Source organism: Schistocerca cancellata, chromosome 6, assembly GCF_023864275.1.
Source record: "Schistocerca cancellata isolate TAMUIC-IGC-003103 chromosome 6, iqSchCanc2.1, whole genome shotgun sequence".
In the NCBI taxonomy this organism is placed as follows: domain Eukaryota; kingdom Metazoa; phylum Arthropoda; class Insecta; order Orthoptera; family Acrididae; genus Schistocerca; species Schistocerca cancellata.
Genome location: NC_064631.1, coordinates 240,935,257 through 240,952,086, shown reverse-complemented (window position 1 = coordinate 240,952,086; position 16,830 = coordinate 240,935,257). Strand labels below are relative to the sequence as shown.

At 43.4% G+C, this 16,830-nt stretch overlaps 1 protein-coding gene and 1 non-coding gene across 2 annotated transcripts in view; both read right to left on the bottom strand.

Annotated features, from left to right (window-relative positions):
- Positions 1-16,830, bottom strand: part of LOC126191056 (high affinity cAMP-specific and IBMX-insensitive 3',5'-cyclic phosphodiesterase 8A) — a 1,161,190-nt gene that overhangs the window by 330,433 nt on the left and 813,927 nt on the right. The window lies entirely within an intron of this gene.
- Trnaa-cgc (transfer RNA alanine (anticodon CGC)) lies at positions 588-660 on the bottom strand. Its single transcript has one exon. It is a non-coding gene; the product is annotated as a tRNA-Ala (tRNA).

Genomic DNA, 16,830 nt, shown 5'->3' with positions numbered 1-16,830 from the left:
ACGTGTATATGCTACACCCGCACCCTCCACCCCTCGATCACGCCACAGGAGGGCGCGAAACAGTAGCGCTGGAAAAGCATAAACACACTTAAATGCTTCAGATCACGCTGAAATTTCGTCGAAAAATTTTGAACGGTACGTAATGCTCCCACTCTGTATACCTACATCTACATCTACGTGTTTACTCAGCGATTCGCAATTAATTGCCTGGCAGGCGGTTCATCGTACCCCCTTTAAGCCACTTCTCTACCGTTCCACTCTCGAACACCGAGCGGTAAAAACGAACGCTTACATATTTCCGTGCGAGCCCTGGTTTCTCTGATTTTATTATGATAATCATTTCTCCTTATGTAGGCGGGCGCCTAAAACATATTTTCATACGCTGAAGAGAAAGTTGGTGGTGGGGGGGGGGGGGTGGTGGTGGTGGTTAGTGTTTAACGTCCCGTCGACAACGAGGTCATTAGAGACGGAGCGCAAGCTCCGGTGAGGGAAGGATTGGGAAGGAAAGCGGCCGTGCCCTTTCAAAGGAACCATCCCGGCATTTGCCTGTAACGATTTAGGGAAATCACGGAAAACCTAAATCAGGATGGCCGGAGACGGGATTGAACCGTCGTCCTCCCGAATGCGAGTCGAGTGTGCTAACCACTGCACCACCTCGCTCGGTAGAGAAAGTTGGTGACTGAAATTTCAGGAGAGGGGCCATGGCGCAGCGAAAAACGCCTTTGTTTTAGGGACTGCCATCACAATTCGTCTACCATATCCGTGGTACTATCTTCCCTATTTCACGTTAATAGAAAACGAGCTGCCCTTCTGTGAACGTTTTCGATATCCTCTGACAATCCTGTCTGATGCGAATCGCACACTGCGCTGCAGTACTCTAGAAGAGGGCGGACAAGCTTAGCGGAAGCAGTCTCTTTAGTTAACCTGTTACATTTTCTAAGCGTTCTGTCAATAAATCGCAATCTTTGGTTTGCTTTCCCCACAACATTATCTATGTGATTGTTCGAATTTAAGTTACTCGTAATTGTAATCCCTAAGTATTTAGTTGAGATTACAGCCTTTAGATATGTGCGATTTATTGTGCAACTAAAATTTAGGGGATTCTTTTTATTGCTCATGTCGATGAATTCGCACTTTTTATGATTAAGAGTTAATTGCTACTTTTTGCACCATACGGAAACCCTGTCTAAACCATTTTGCAATTCGTTTTTTGATCATATGATGGCAGTACATGACATTAATGACAGCATCAACTGCAAACAATCTAAGAGGTCTACTCAGATTGTCTCCTAAATTGTTTATGTAAATCAAGAACAACAGAGGGGCTACAACACTACCTTGGGTGTAGTGGTATTACAGCACAACGATGTCCGTAGAGAAGTGTTGAATCGTCCAGGAGCGGGGAGGGAGGGGGGGGGGTCTCACCAGTGTCAAAGGTTGCCAAGAAGGACGTTGTGTTGCCACAAGGCTCTGCAAACTGTAGTTTTCGACTGCGAAATGTTGTAAATGCGAGTACCCACAGAAGGGGTGGTTTCATTTATGCTCTTTATGCAACCTCCTGAGGCCTCTTCATGTGGAAACTGAACAGCGGTACAGGTATTTCTGAAATGTTTTCCTCGGCCACCCACAAGAAAGCCGCCTGATGTCAACGCTGGGCATTGTGGTCCTAACCTCGATCGCAGAGAAGTCAATAGAAGGGGCGAAATGTGGGCAACAGAAAGTTCAACGGCCTTACCATCATGTGGCACGTCCAAGGTGGCGCTGGGCATAATCGTCACACCTCACACGAACTTCTGAGCTCTGACGACTTTCTCGTATATGTCGACACCTTGATGTTTGATGCTTTACTGAGAGCGAGGGTGACGCCGTAGGGTACAATGCTTTTGGATCATTACAGTGGAATGTTGTAGGCATCATTGAGCCATAGTTCAAAGTCCTACGTCGCAATGGCGGAAAATGACAGGGTTTCAAAAATGTGACCGTTTAATTCTTTTCTGAAGTGTACAATTCGTTTTCTGAATGCGATGAACGTTGGACCAATCGACATTCATCGACAGATATCCGAGAATTATCGATAAAATAGTACGAGTTATCTGCGGTAAGGAGGTGAGTCCAACACTTCAATGACGAACGTGGCCTAGTGCATGGTGATTAACGAAATGCACATCCGTTTCTGGTTATCGAAGAATTGGTTTCTGCATTTGCAGAACTCGTTAAAGAAAACCGTAGATTTACAGAATCCCACCTTTTCAAGAACTTTCCGAAAGTTTAAAGATCACTGCTCCGTGAATATGTTTCTAAAAAACTGAATTTTCGAAAACTGTGTGCTTGTTGAGTGTAAAGAACCCTTACAGAAAAACACAAGAAACCGCGTCTGGGCAGTGAACTTCCAATGAAGACGGTTATACGTTTAAAGCCGGCCGCAGGCATAAAATGTCATCCGAAATTGTACTGAATGCTTTCTCAGAAAATTATTTTGAACAATTAGTTCATAAGCCCTCTCGAAGCGTAAATGGTTGCGAAAACGTTCTTGACCTCTTGGCAACAAATAATCCTGGACAAATAAGGAGTATAATGACGAATACAGGGATTAGCGACAAAAAGGCAGTTTCTCCTAGACTGAATACCGTAACACCCACAACCGTCAAAAAGAAACGCAAAGAACATCTATTTAAAAAAGTTGATAAAAATGCCCTTAATGCCTTTTTAAGAGACAGTCTGTACTCCTTCCGATCTGATCACGTAAGCGTGGAAAAGATGTGGAATGATTTCAAAGAGATAGTATCGACGGCAGTTGAGAGATGTATGCCACATAAATTAATAAGTGATGGTATTGATCCCTCATGGTACACAAAACGGGTCAGATCGCTGTTGCAGAAGCAACGAGAAAAGCATGCCATATTTAAAAGAACGCAAAATCCCCAAGATTGTCAAAGTTTTGCAGAAGTTCGAAATATAGCATGTGCTTCAATGCGAGATGCTTTTAATAATTTCCATCACGAAACTCTGTCTCGGTATCTGGCAGAAAACCCAACGATATTCTGGTCATATATAAAACACACCAGTGGCAAGACGCAATCAATACCTTCACTGCACGATAACAACGGTGAAGTCACTGATGACAGTACCACTAAAGAAGAGTTATTAAACATGGTTTTCCGAAACTCCTTCACCAAAGAAGACGAAGTAAATATTCCTGAATTCCAATCAAGAACAACTGCCAAGATGAGAAACATAGAAGTAGATATCCTCGGTGCGGCAAAGCAGTTTAAATCATTTAATAAAGGCAAGGCCTCCGGTCTAGGTTGTATACCAGCCAGGTTCCTTTCAGAGTATGCTGATGCAATAGCTCCATATTTAGCAATTATATGCATGCGCTCGCTCACAGAAAGTTCTGCACCTAAAGCCTGGAAAATTGCTCAAGTCACACTAATACCCAAAAAGGGAAATAGGAGTAATCTGCTGAATTACAGGCCCATATCACTAATGTCGATTTGCATTAAGGTTTTGGAACATATACTGTGTTCGAACATTATGAAGTACCTCGAAGAAAACGGTTTATTGACACATAGTCAGCACGGATTTAGGAAACATCGTTCTTGTGAAACACAACTAGCTCTTTATACTCATGAATTAATGAGTGCCATCGACAGGGGATGTCAAATTGATTCCATATTTTTAGATTTCAGAATTTTTTCGACACCGTTCCTCACAAGCATCTTCTAACCAAACTGTGTGCCTATGGAATATAGCCTCAGTTGTACGACTGGATTCGTGATTTCCTGTTAGAAAGGTCATAGTTCGTAGTAACAGACGGAAAGGCATCGAGTAAAACAAAAGTAATATCCGGTGTTCCCCAAGTAAGTGTTGTAGGCCCTCTATTGTTCCTGATCTATATTAACGACATAGGAGACAATCTGAGTAGCCCTATTAGATTATTTGCAGATGACGCTGTCATTTGCCGTCTTGTAAAGTCATCAGATGACCAAAACGAATTACAAAATGATTCAGATAAGATACCTGTATGGTGCGAAAAGTGGCAATTGACCCTGCATGAAGAAAACTGTGAAGTTATTCACGTGAATACTAAAAGAAAAAAGTCCGCTAAATTACGATTACGCGATAAGTCACACAAATCAGAAGGCTGTAAATTAAACTAAATACTTAGGGATTACAATTACAAAAACTGGAACGATCGCATATATACTTTTATGTGAAGAGCAAGCCAAAGAACACTTAGAAGGTGTAACAGGTCTACGAAAGAGACTGCTTACACCACGCTTGTCCGCGCTATTCTGGAGAATTGCTGTGCGGTGTGGGATCCGCGTAATGTGGGACTGACGGATGACATCGAAAAAGTTCAAAGAATGGAAGCTCGTTTTGTATTATCGCGAAATAGGGGAGATAGTGACACAGACATGATACGTGAGTAGCAGTGGCAATAATTGAAACAAGGCGTTTTCCGTTGCGGCGGGACCTTTTCATGAAATTTGAATCATTAGTTTTCTTATCCGATTGCGAAAACATTCTGTTGGCACCCACCTACAGAGGGAGAAATGATCATCACTATAAAATAAGAGAAATCTGGGCTCGCACAGAAAAATTTAAGTGCTCGAATTTCCAGCGCGCCGTTCGAGAGTGGAACGGTAGAGAGAGAGCTTGGAAGGTGGTTCATTGAACCCTCTGCCAGGCACTGAATTGCAAATAGCTGAGTAATCACGGAGATGTAGGTGTAGACATAGATGTTATTATTTTGCAAGCGAGACTGTGACTGGGAATGTGACTTGCCACTTATGAAACCACTCAATCGAAACAACAATCAGTGGCATGGATACATACCGCGTCACTAGTAAAAGCCAAGCAAATCTTGAGACTTCAGAAAACAGTGAGCACATTCTTTTGGGACAGTACATTTTTCAGTACGAGGTGGAAACATCAGTGCAAATGTTTACGGTGGGACGCTAATCAAAGTGTGTCGGGGAATACAAAACAAGCGCAGCGGAGAGTTCACAAACGGTATTCTTTAGTTTCATGACTGTGCCCGACCTCACACTGCGAACAAGATACGACAACTATTGCAAGACTTCAGCTGGAGCCAGTTTCCCCACCTTCTATAGAGCCCCGACCTCGACCCTAGCGACTTCCATCTCTTTTTGCACCTGGAAATGTTCCACGGTTGTCGAAATTTCAACTACCATAAAGAGTTCTAAAGGCCTTTTACTACATGATTTCAACACAGGTGGCAACATTCTTTGACGAAGGCACACAAAAACTTAAGCCAAACTACACACATCAAAAAAGTTATGCATCAACCCGGTTCCCAGAACGCTTGAAGATAGACGTTGACTGTGGATATTGTATCACAGACACAGTTCCTTTGACTGTTCAGAGATGTCACTAAACCCGCCCAAAGATGTAATCAACAATGCATGCGCAGCGCCTACTAGACGGAGGGGTCCCGACAGGCGGTTAACTCGTCATTCCGCCAAGAAGGAGTTACACGGCTCGAGTTGTCTGTAGTTCAACCATGTCTAGACGGTCAATACCGCGGTTCGATCGCGTCCGCACTGCTACTTTGTGCCAGGAAGGGCTCTCAACAATGGAAATGTCCAGGCGTCTCGGAGAGAACCAAAGCGTTGTTGTTCAGACATGGAGGAGATACAGAGAGACAGGAACTGTCGATGACAGGCCTCGCTCACGCCGCCCACGGGCTACTACTGCAGTGGATGACGGCTACCTACGGATTATGGCTCGGAGGAATCCTGACAGCAACGGGACCATGTTGAATAAGCTTTTCGTGCAGCCACAGGACCTCGTGTTACAAGTCAAACTGTGCGCAGCAGGCTGCATGTACAGATGGGCCGAACAACATGCCGAATGGACCGCTCGCGATTGGGATCACGTCCTCTTCACCGATGGGTCTCGCATATGTCTTCAACCAGACAATCGTCGGAGACGTGTTTGGAGGCAGTCCAGTCACGCTGAACGCCTTAGAAACATTGTCCAGCGAGTGCAGCAAGGTGGAGGTTCCCTGCTGTTTTGGTGAGGCATTATATAGGGCAGACGTACGCCGCTGTTGGTCATGGAAGGCACCGTAACGGCTGTATGATACGTGAATGCCATCCTCCGACCGATAGTGCAACCATATCAGCAGCATATTGGCGAGGCATTCGTCCTCATGGACGGCAATTCGCGCCCCCGTCGTGCATATCTTGTGAACGATTTCCTTCAGGATAACGACTTCGCTCGACTAGAGTGGCCAGCATGTCCTCCAGGCATGAACCCTATCGAACATGCCTGGGATAGATTGAAAAGAGCTATTTATGGACCACGTGACCCACCAACACTGTGAGGGATTTACACCGAATCGCACCGTTGAGGAGTGGGACAATCTGGACCAACAGTTCATTGATGAACTTGTGGATAGTATGCCACGACAATTACAAGCATTCATCAATGTAAGAGCACGTGCTACTGGGTATTAGAGGTACCGGTGTGTCTAGCGATCTGGACCACCACCTCTGAAGGTCTATCTGCATGGTGGTACAACATGCAGTGTGTGGTTTTCATGAGCAATAAAAAGGGCGGAAATGATGTTTATGTTGAGCTCTGTTCCAATTTTCTGTACAGGTTCCGGAACTCTCGGAACTGAGGTGATGTAAAACTTTTTTTGATGTGTGTATAAGTGCCTGCAAAATAGTGGGAACTTTGTAGAAAGGTAGTTTAAGATGTATAGTTCCTTTTTCAATATTTTTTTTTCTGCATCTGCACTCGTTTCGTTTTTGTTGCCAAACGGACCTTACTTTCTACACGCACCTTGTATGGACTAGATAGCTTCATGAAACATTTTTGGCTAATAGACTCTATACTGACCTCTATCAAATCTGAAAAATAATGTTGGCTTATTGGAAGACAGTCATTTTACCAAACTAGTGCCATATACGGAAACTATACTTTAGCGCAGTATGGGATAAACTCAACTAGGTGACACATACTACGTCGTGATCACACGGTGGGCACGTGGTCGATCACATGAAATGACTGAGAAGTATGTTTTCTCGTCTCGAATTTTACTGACCTCTGATTGGCTACTTTGTTTTAGGAAAGATACTCCGCAGCGGCCTGACGGGGCCAGAGGCTGAACATGCATGGAAAAAGTGTACTTAGTCTGAGATCGTGTTTTATTCTCCTTGTGTTATGGGTCATTATATTTTTCAAAGTGCTTGTGATTACGAGTGGACACATTCCATAAGGATATCTGTAGTGATAAAGAAAAATTAATTGGATCCCTACAAAATATTTAGTCGTGGCTAACAACGAAGCAGCCTACAAAACTTCTACTGATCTTGATTGCAATCAAGGTGAGTTCTATCATCGGAAGCACGACTCGATATCTTCTGCGTAATGACCACAGCTACAGAAGACGCAAGATGAATGGGGACGCGTGCCTGAAGTGTTGTTACAACCAGCCCTCTAAATGTTTTCGGCAGTAATGGCAAGAGGCGTTGTCGCACTTGCTGTTATAATATGTGTAACTGGTACAAAGTGTATGATCACTGCAGTGAATGCTATGTTGTTACAAGAACACGAATAAAATTTAATTTTCATTTTCTCTGGAATTCACGATGTGTTCTTGGTAACGTACAAGCCACTGTTTTCTATGGTAGCCATTGTCCTTTACGACTATAGAACTATTTTACAACGAATTAGTCACAGATAATAATGTCAACTTACATGCGTCTTTCCGCAGTTACACTGCTTTCAGTTTGATCATACACTAATGAATATGTCGCTTAGTAATTATTCAAAATTATATTCTTCATCTGAGTAGCCATAGTGGCTGCAGTTATTTTACAGCTATTAAATGTATTTGAAATCCATCTTTACGACCACTAATAACAAGTGTTTATTTTAGCATACACGTTTCGTTTTATTTATTGAAAAGATCGTCTGTGGTCTGGAACGAAATATATGTACAATTTTGGTTAACAAATAAATCCGAAAACATTTTACCACAAACTACACTGAAGTGTGATTTTACTTACAGCATGGAAACGGAAACAAAAATGCTGTAAGCAAAATCACACTTCAGTCTCCTTTGTAAGGCACCACAATTAGAGCTAGAGGAAAATGAATTTTTTTCTAACTGAAAAGACTGTTTTCGAATACCTTTAATAATCATTAGGCACGTTTCCAACATGATTTACAATTTTCGTATCACCTAAGATAACAGCAGAAAAGACATAGGACCATGATTTTTTTCCATCATTATTCTCTGTACTTACCTACTGATTGTAAAATAATATGATAACAATAAATCTTGGCACATGTACATTAATGCGTTTTCTAGAATCTGGAGGACGGCAAAAGTCTTCTGAATGTGCTGGAGGGAGAAGCTTTGATACCCATCGGTCTTCAAGGATCGCACGTTGCTCGTCACAAGTGATCTGGAATTGTTCTGCTAATTCGTCATGTTTAGTTGCCGGGGGGGGGGGGAGGGGGGAGGGGTACAGTACAGCGTGCCCCATGATCTTCCGGACATAGCAGTTACTGCTCTCAATATAATCGGCTAACATGGTGCCGCTCTGTACATACTGCCCGACTGTCGTCACCACTATAGCGTCTAATATGCCATCAATGCAGGACAGATTGAAGTGGGGCTGATCTAAAGACTCTAATTCTGCCAGCGAGCGACAGCGTTGAGATGACCAGTCTCTCTGCACCGTTTAATTTCAGACACATTCTGATATAGACGAGGCTTTCTGCTGTTGATATCATGTTTCTATGTAGTCTGAGGACTCTTAAATGACAAAAAGCGTAATGTTGACTTTCTGGTCACCAAGACGGGGAGATGTTGGCCTAAGTGTATTCTGTCACTCTGCAGTGTTGATCACGTACTATTCGTACTCTGTTCTGCGCATCTTCGGCAAATGAAATCATTGGGGGTAACTCTTTGTCGGTGTAGCATTTTTACAAACGATGGTGTGGAATCTCAACAGTTTCTACCACATTTAGCTTTCTAGCGCAGTACATTGTCAACTTTGGACAAGTTCGAAGCTGCGAATGTGATGTATGAACTGTAAGGAGACTCTGGTGGCGATTCTGTATCTTTGCATTATTTTTCCATAAGGTGGCTTTCAAGCTTTAGTACTTCATTGTGAGGTGAAGCACATTATCATGAAAACTATGGCCACGTTGTAAAATTGAAAATAACATTGAGGAGTTTGTTGTGACCAAAAATTCTTCATTTGTGTCGACTGAAGTACGTCATGCAATCATTCAGTCTCCATCCTTCGTACAGAATGTGATTCCCTCTGTAACTACTTAAGAGGATACATTTTCTACGTCGACGCCGAATGTAAATCACTTGTAACGTTATTCTGATTGTAAGAGAGGGCAAACGGATGAAACGAATTAAGCGATTCCTTTTTCTGAAGACAAAGTATGTAGCGACTGGCACACGTCAGAGTCACACACGGAGAAATAATGCAGCTACTTTGTCGAAATACCAACAAATCTTTGCATTCCCTAAAGTGAAATTGACACGCAAGGAGTATATGGAAACTTTTGCAAGTTTTTACCACAGATTTAAACACTGCAACAGAGCATGTCTTTGAATGTTGAGGTCAGACTTTCATTCTTTGTGTTACTGGAGGGTCTTCTTCCGGAAACTTAAATCTACCAAATCAAATACTAGTGTGGGGTTAAAGCAGAATAAAATAGAAAGGGCGATATATTTGTCGCAACTCTCAACTTTATTTTGGAGGTTTCTCTGAATATTTCATCTTCTTCTTACTGTTACCTATTTATGTAGTCAGTAACCTTCTGTAGTTGAGGAAACCACTATCGTGCGTATGTTTATGCGGGTAATGTCACGGATAGTTTTCTTCTCTCTGTACCTAAATAATTTATTCACTTTTTCGGTACTACTTGCTAAGCATCACACTTGTGTACACATTGAATTGGTGTTTATTGGATTTGCTACTCCGTTTCAAAGTGAAACGTTTACCGAGCCAATGACATTATACAACGGCAACGCTTATCGTTGCGGAATGTTCCGTTTATGTACTTCGAGTGGAATTGATATCAGACGCGAAGAGCCTCACATGTCCCATATTTCCACTAAAAGCGCTGTGAGTGCAGGTCAACTACTGATCAATCGAGTTTGCTACAGCTCTCCACATGCTCCAGCCGTTCCTCAGAGGACACCCATGAACCTTTCATCATGCAGCCAGAACTTGGCAACGCTACAAGGCTGTGACAACCCTGCTCTACTATATTGTTGAGAGTCAAAGACGTTTTATTCACAGTAGGCAGAGAATGTCAACACGGAACAGAAAGGGCACTTCCCGTATAAATTATTCATAGTTTTCTGCAAAAGCTCTTTGCGACAAGAAAGGAAAACAGATCACCTACAACTGATTCATAAAACCGAACCGTATGTCTGAAAAATGCGTTGCTGAGGGTTTAAAATGAGCATAAGAAGTATTACTCTTACCCAGTTTTGATTTGTTAGGGTTCATAGTACGTATTGTTGTTGTTGTTGTTGTTGTTGTCTTCAGTCCTGAGACTGGTTTGATGCAGCTCTCCATGCTACTCTATCCTGTGCAAGCTTCTTCATCTCCCAGTACCTACTGCAACCTACATTCTTCTGAATCTGCTTAGTGTATTCATCTCTTGGTCTCCCCCTGCGATTTTTACCCTCCACGCTGCCTTCCAATACTAAATTGGTGATCCCTTGATGCCTCAGAACATGTCCTACCAACCGATCCCTTCTTCTGGTCAAGTTGTGCCACAAACTTCTCTTCTCCCCAATCCTATTCAATACTTCCTCATTAGTTATGTGATCTACCCATCTAATCTTCAGCATTCTTCTGTAGCACCACATTTCAAAAGCTTCTATTCTCTTCTTGTCCAAACTATTTACCGTCCATGTTTCACTTCCATACATGGCTACACTCCATACAAATACTTTCAGAAATGACTTCCTGACACTTAAATCTATACTCGATGTTAACAAATTTCTCTTCTTCAGAAACGCTTTCCTTGCCATTGCCAGTCTACATTTTATATCCTCTCTACTTCGACCATCATCAGTTATTTTGCTCCCCAAATAGCAAAACTCCTTTACTACTTTAAGTGTCTCATTTCCTAATCTAATACCCTCAACATCACCCGACTTAATTCGACTACATTCCATTATCCTCGTTTTGCTTTCGTTGATGTTCATCTTATATCCTCCCTTCAAGACACCATCCAATCCGTTCAACTGCTCTTCCAAGTCCTTTGCTGTCTCTGACAGAATTACAATGTCATCGGCGAACCTCAAAGTTTTTATTTCTTCTCCATGGATTTTAATACCTACTCCAAATTTTTCTTTTGTTTCCTTTACTGCTTGCTCAATATACAGATTGAATAACATTGGGGAGAGGCTACAACCCTGTCTCACTCCCTTCCCAACCGCTGCTTCCCTCTCATGCCCCTCGACTCTTATAACTGCCATCTGGTTTCTGTACAAATTGTAAATAGCCTTTCGCTCCCTGTATTTTACCCCTGCCACCTTTAGAATTTGAAAGAGAGTATTCCAGTCAACATTGTCAAAAGCTTTCTCTAAGTCTACAAATACTAGAAACGTAGGTTTGCCTTTCCTTAATCTTTCTTCTAAGATAAGTCGTAAGGTCAGTCGTATTATGACTCATATATCTTCTCACTTTTTCACTGTTAATTCACTCGATGAGAGTGACGCTTTATGTGATCATCTGACAAATTTGCTCTAGAATCCGTTTTTGTGGAGACGTGATTCAATAATTTTCTCTCTACATCTATCTAGCACTTCGTAGTATTTGACGATTGTCTCTCTCCGATCACTTCTCTTTTCCTACCTAAATTAAATTTTCCAAGAGCCTCTTGTGCTATCTTATTTCATTCATAAGTCCAGTTATCGTAAAAGTTCTGCCCGCGTTTCCTAATCGAAATTAGCAGCGCCTCACTTTTCTTATTTATATTTCCAGTCACTGATTTCTTGTGTTCGTTCCTCTCTGTTCAAAGTCACATTACTTTTTCTTTGAATAGTTTCCTTTCTCTTTCGCGCATCTAAAGTAGTAACGACTACTACACAATAGATGTAAACCTTAGCATAGAAATATAGGTCGAGAGTGCTAAATAAAACACGTATGGCTGGGAGGGACGTGCGTGGAGACTTGAGTGACTACCGCAGCAGAATATTATCAAACGATTTTTCAGAAAAACCGAAGAAATTCTGGTCGTACGTGAAGTCAGTCAGTGGCATCACAGTTAGTGTCAAGACGGTCGATGGATGACACAGAAACTGAAACTGAGCCTAGCAAAGCAAAAGCAGAAATGCTGAACTCCATTTTCAAATGTTCCTTTACGACGTAAAGTCCTGTAGTACTGCCGCCGCTTGATTCTTGCACCAATGCAGATATGAGAGATTTGGACGCTACTGTCAGGGACGTTGAGAAAAACCTGAAATCGCTAAAATGAAACAATGGTCCAGGAGAAAATGGAATCCCTATCAAATTCTATGGTAACTCGTAAACGCTTGAATCTAGAAGCAAAGTACCCCACGAAAGCCTACTTACAGAGTTTCTAGAATGATCCTTAAGTAGGTAAGTTAAGAATATAGGCCAACTACACAGTGGTAAAAAAAACAAACTGGGGCGGAGAAGATTCCTGCTCCTTAAAATACGGATGCCTACTCACATGTTCAGCCCCAAATGTGGATAATGTTTGTTGGGTTGCGTTGAAATACACTGCGCGATAAGAAAAGTGAAGTAACCAGAGGGCATGGTCAGATGTCAATACAATTCGTACATGTACAGACCATCAACTGAAATGTAAACGGTTAGAGCTGCAGTTCTCTGTGACACGTAGAGCGACCACCTGAATGGATTACAGTTGTTCGGGTTGGTGTTGTTATCAGGACTGGTAGGTTACATAAAAGGCGTTAACATCATTGGATGATTTCTGTGAAGGACTCGAAGGTATCACGTACTCGTCTGAGACAGCGTTATCCACACTTGACAGAGTTTGAATGGGCAGTTCTACACTACACCCTGATGGGCATCGTCGGCAAGTACAGTGGCGACGCCGGCCGCGGTGGTCTAGCGGTTCTGGTGCTGCAGTCCGGAACCGCGGGACTGCTACGTTCGCAGGTTCGAATCCTGCCTCGGGCATGGGTGTGCGTGATGTCCTTAGGTTAGTTAGGTTTAAGTAGTTCTAAGTTCTAGGGGACTTATGACCTAAGATGTTGAGTCCCATAGTGCTCAGAGCCATTTGAACCATTTTGAACAGTGGCGACCTGGGGAAAGGTTCCATTCTTCCAAAGTTTCAGAACGACACAGCAGCGTTACTCCCAGTCATGCTATGTGGAGCCATTGAGTATGACTTCAGGTTACAGCTGGAGGGACCTCTGATGGCACAACGGTGCGTCACGGATATCGCTCTTCATCATGTTTTACCCCTCCTATAATAGTATCTAGTGCCATTTTTCAACAGGGTGCCGCTCGTCGACAAATGGGACTGGTCTGCGTAACGTTGAGCACTTTCATAGTCAGCAAGGTTCCCAGACCAGTCCTCGACGGTACATGTGCGGCACCAGCACGGATGTCAGCTCTGACTCAGTACCAGTACCCAGGATATCGAGGGCCAGTTACAACAGCTGTCAGCCAGTTTGCCTCAGTGGTGGATGCAACGGCATTATAACACCCTTCCCAACCAAAATAGTACATGCACCCAGGCCAAAAAGGGTCCAATGTCATACTGATAATTGAGCTCATTCTGATAAGTTCTCTGTAAATTTGAGTCCATTCTGTAATCTCTGAAATAACACCAAATGCAGTCTCACCCCTGGAGTGTCATTTCGCATCATCTTTCCCTTCTGGGTGCTCGGACCGAATATGTGCAGCCTATTTGTCTGCGTATAGTGTCATCCCATGTTAAACTGTGAGAACACTTACGAAATGTTCTCGTAATGTGTATCTGAGGCGAGGTTTGGGTACCTATTGTAAATGGAATCGGACAAGTCCAGGAACGACTCCGGCTGGCTAACTAACCGACAGGGTCGCCATAGAGCAACAAGGGGGCAACACGAGAGAATGACATACAGTGGAGACGGCACGGCAGAACAGCAAGTTCAAAGGGCAAACCACGATGGATTACAAAGACGTAAACAATTCAGAATCAAGATAACTAGTACCAAGATCAAAAAATGCCACACTTGGCGGTCGCCGTGCGATTCCTCTTCCCTATTCAAGACAAAAGTGTATCTAGAAAACCTAGGCTCGCCAGTAGGTTTAATAAAAATGGTATTAGAAAACGAGGCTCTGGCAATGCTGTAATTGCGTGTAGCGTGGCCAAAGACAGATAGCATGAACTGTGCGCTGTGCCGGAGCTGTCTCATTAGCTGAGTGAGACGAGGCGATGCCGTGGAGAATGATATGCAGACTCGCCTATGCACGAGTCGCGATCGCCCCAAATATTGTTTTCAGTTAAAGCATCAAACTGTATCCATTTTACACCTGCACAGTGCTGTGCCTTTTGTATCTCTTTCTGTTATTGTTTTCTTTATCTAAACATTAAGACGTAACATGAACTTCTTACAGACGTAAACGACCACTTTGTCTCGTCAATGGCACAAATTAGGCCAACAGAAAATAATAGTAGAGATAGTAACATCGTACTGAGGTACAAAAAAAAAGCAATAGGTATACTGCACTAGATTGCACATCATGCTGCAGATAATAATCACTTTCTGTACATTTGACGTATATGATTATCTTCACAGAGCCGGTACATACACTTACGAGCAACGTTCATTTTATAGATGTTCAAAGCGATACTTTGAATCTGCAAACACTTTGAAACTCACTGGATCGTACTTTGCTGGGCCCTACGCAATGCATCTGCATCCACCATTGCCAAAGAGGTATGCACGCGACCTATGAGATCGTGTACATTCGTTGGTGGAGTACCATAAACTCGTTCCTTTAAGTGTTCCAATAAATAAAAAGGTAGTGGATTAGGGTTTGGGAAACGTGGAGGCCAGAACACTGGACCTCCACGACCAATCCAATCCCTGGAAATTCTTCAATTAAACAGTTACACACATTCATTCAAAAAGTGAGCACGCATCTGGCCTTTCTGATTTAGGTTTTCCGTAATTTTCCTACATCGCTTCACAAAAATACCGGGATGGTTCCTTTGACAGGGCACGGCCGATTTCCTTCCCCATCCGTCCCTAACCCGAGCTTCTGCTCAGTCTCTAATCACCTCGTTGTCGACGGGACGTTAAACACTAATCTCCTCCTCTTCCTCAAAAAGTGTGGCTGTGCCCCATCATGCTTAAACCATAGCTGTCGCAGAACACCGAGTGGTATGTTTTCTAATGCGACAGGCAAAGTATTGTAAGGAAATGGACGATACAGGGGCGCATTAAACTTGTCCGGGAGTAGGTAAGGACCCAAAGGCGCTCCTCCCAAGATTCCAATCAACAGGTCTATGGCAAAGCGTGACTGACAGCCACGCTCACCTGTGCCATATGGATTGTGTTCCAACCAATAATGACTGTTGTGGAGGTTCAAAATACCTTCACAAGTGAAGCTTGCTTCTCCAGCCCCTACCAGGTTATTTATAAACTGTTCGCTATCTTCTACTTGGTGCAAAAGCCATTCACGAAACTGTACTTGTCGAATGGGGTGTTCTGGCCGCTGGTGGTGAGTTAACGAGTAATTATATGGACGCAGTTCATCATCGTAAAACATTTCAACAAGCAGCCTTTGAAATATCTGGAACTTCCAGTTACTTCGCCGAGATGACTGGTGAAATGTTTCAAGAATCGCGTCGTCCGTTTGTGGAGTACGTCTAGTTCTTGGACAACCTCTGTCCATTGCTTGTGGCGAAGATCACCGACTTCCCGAGGGCGTTGGTCCAGGCGATGGAAAACATTACTATCGTGATGGCGCCCTTGAGGGTACCGTGCAGCATACGCACGAGCAGCAGCAGCTTGGTTATCTGGTGCACCCAACACCAAAAACGTATCGACGTGTTCATCGTTTGTGTACTCCGTCGAGAAGCCGCCCAACATGAACCTGGCAGGACCAGGTGTAGTTATGCACTTTGCTGTTAGTAGACTCATGCGTGCTCTTTAATCTATCCCATTGCCATGTGATAGGCTATTATCACGTGACAAGATGATGTCTTCCTTATAGACGATCAGAACTAGGAAACAGATATCTAGAAAGTAAAAACAGGAACCTGACGAGGATTCTAACCATAGCCCTAAGGTGGACGTGAGTGCGATGTCCCAGCAGTCTAATCAGTGAGGGACGACGGCTGGTACGGCAATGTGTGGAGGTACACACATTCCTCTGTACATTCGATGTGCTGCACGATATGACAAGGTAGCCAGCTTCTAGATTTCATACATAAGTCTTCAAAATGCACCCGATCTAATTTTGCTACATAAGCTTTTGTCTAGGATCTGGATGAGAAATCGATTGCTGACCTCCAAATGCGGCATTTTTTCTCCACATTGCATACCGTGATGCAGAAAATCGCAACTAACGGACGGACTTCCCGCTTTCTTCTCGTATGCTTGAGGAACAAACATTAGCTTCTGGTAAAATGGAAATATCGTGTGGCTAGGGCCTCCTGTCGGGTAGACCGTTCGCCTGGTGCAAGTCTTTCGATTTGACGCCACTTCGGCGACCTGCGCGTCGATGGGGATGAAATGATGATGATTAGGACAACACAACACCCAGTCCCTGAGCGGAGAAAATCTCCGACCCAGCCGGGGGTCGAACCCGGGCC